We start from the raw sequence: 2,555 nt of genomic DNA on the forward strand, positions 1-2,555 counted from the left end.
GGGAGTCTGCTTGAGGATTTTTCTCTCCCACTTCCCCCACTCTCTCTCTCTCAAATAAATAATTAAAAAAAAAGATATGGTGTATATATACAATGGAATATCACTCAGCCCTCAAAAAGAATGAAGTCTTGCCATTTGCAATGACATGGATGGAGCTAGAGTGTATTATGCTAAGTGAAATAACTCAGAGAAAGACAAATAACATATGATCGCACTCATATGTGGAATTTAAGAAAGAAAACAGATGAACTTTTGGGAAGGAGGAAAATAAGAAAAAGAAGAGAAGGAAACAAACCATAAGAATTCTTAATGATAGAGAAAAACTAAAAAAAAAAGAGAGAAAAACTGAGGATTGATAGAGGGAAGTGGGTGGGGAATGAGCTAGATGGGTGAGGGGCATTCAGGAGGGCACTTGGTGTGATGAGCACTGGGTATTGTATGGAAGTAACACATGCCTGAATTCTACTCCAGAAACCAATATTGCACAGTATGTTAACTAACAAAATTTAAATTAAAAAAAAATAGAACCACCACCAAAAAAAACCCACCAAATTCTGCCAAAGTAAGGATCTGAACTATTGAGCTGGTGGCCAGTCTCCCCGTGGGTTGGATTTCTCACACCGGGCTGCCTCACAGTCCTCTGACCAGCCTGGATGTTGTCTGCCCTTAAGAATGGGTGTCCATTATTGTCCAGTAAGTTGCATCCTGGATCCTAAGATGTAAAGTGGGGTCACTCCAAGGAAAGAACTCTGCGAAGGGGCTGTGGGTATGGCCGGTCTGCAGATGTGACAGGCTCCTCCTCAAGCCAGCTGCTCCTAAGTCTTTCCCGCCTAAGTACCCAGGCTGCCCTGCCTTGTGAGGTCAAGAAAAAAATAATAGCTCACACTGATTGAACCCTGTATGCCAAGCACCATCCTATAACTTTATACTGATTATCTCAATTAACCCCTGATCACAATCCCTCTAACTGTGCCATTCCAAGGAAAGGAAAACTCATTTAGAAAGATTAAATAACAGGCTCAGAGTATACCCCTAGTGAGTGGCAAAAGGCGATTTGAACCCAGGCCTGTTTGGGTCTCTAAAGGAGGTGGGGCAAGAAGACAGATAGACTCTCACTGGTAGAAAGCTAAGAACTGTCAGGATTTCCACCTTCCAGTATGGAAGGTACCGACTAAATGTGGCTACTGAGCCCTTGATATGTGGCTAGTCCAAAGTGGGGTAAAACACACACCAGATTTCAAAGATTTGTTATCAAAAAAATGAATGTGAAATCTCTCATTAATAATGAGGTGTACACTGATTACATCTTTAAATGCTATTTTGGACATCCTGAGTTTAAATATATTAGTAAAGTTAACTTGACCTGTTTCTTTTTTTTTCTTTTTATTTTTTTTAAGTTTCTTTTTTTTTTTTTTTTTAAATTTATTTACGATAGTCGTACAGAGAGAGCGAGAGAGGCAGAGACACAGGCAGAGGGAGAAGCAGGCTCCATGCACCGGGAGCCCGACGTGGGACTCGATCCCAGGTCTCCAGGATCGCGTCCTGGGCCAAAGGCAGGCGCCAAACCACTGCGCCACCCAGGGATCCCTAAGTTTCTTTTTTTATTTAAGTAATCTCTACAGTCCGTGTTGGGCTCGAACTCCTGACCCCAAGATCAAGAGTCACACACTCCTCCAGCTGAGTCAGCCAGGTGCTCCTTTTTTTCTCTCTTTTAACTGTTTTTGTTGGTATGTAATTTATATACCATACAATTCATCCGTTTAACTGTGTAACTCAGGGTGCCTGGCTGGCTCAGTCAGAGGAACATCCAACTCTTGATCTTGGGGTCATGAGTTCAATCCTCATGTTGGGTGTAGAGATTACTTAAATAAAAACTTAGGGGAGGGGATCCCTGGGTGACTCGGTGGTTTAGTGCCTGACTTCGGCCCAGGGCATGATCCTGAAGACCCAGGATAGAGTCCCACTTTGGGCTCCCTGCATGGAGCCTGCTCCTCCCTCTGCCTGCATCTCTGCCTCTCTTTCTCTGTCTCTCATGAATAAATAAAATCTTAAAAAAAAAAAAAAGATCAATGGAGCAGAATAAAGAGCCCACATATACAGTCACCTTATTTTTGACAATGGTGCCAAGAACACACATTGGGAAAAGGTTTTGGGAAACAACAGTTTCAGGATAATTGGATGGCTATATGCAAAAGAATAAAATTGGACTCAACCACTCACAAAAATTAACTTGAAATAGATTAAAGACTTAAATGTAAGACCTAAAACTGTAAGACTCCTCAATGAAAACATATGGAAAAAAGCTCCTTGACATTAGTCTTGGCAGTGATTTTTTTGGATATGGCACCAAAGTCACAGACAACAAAAGCAAAAAGAAATGAGTAGGATTGGGGTTCCTGGGTGGCTCAGCTGGTTGGGCATCTGCCTTCAGCTCAGGTCATGATCCCAGGGTCCTGGGACTGAGCCCAATATCCAGCTCCCTGCTAAGTGGGGATCCTGCTTCTCCCTCTGCAGTTACCCCCTGTTTGTGCTCTCTCACTCCTGTTCTCTTTCTC

The sequence above is a fragment of the Nyctereutes procyonoides genome, unplaced genomic scaffold (assembly GCF_905146905.1).
Source record: "Nyctereutes procyonoides isolate TBG_1078 unplaced genomic scaffold, NYPRO_anot_genome, whole genome shotgun sequence".
NCBI lineage: Eukaryota > Metazoa > Chordata > Mammalia > Carnivora > Canidae > Nyctereutes > Nyctereutes procyonoides.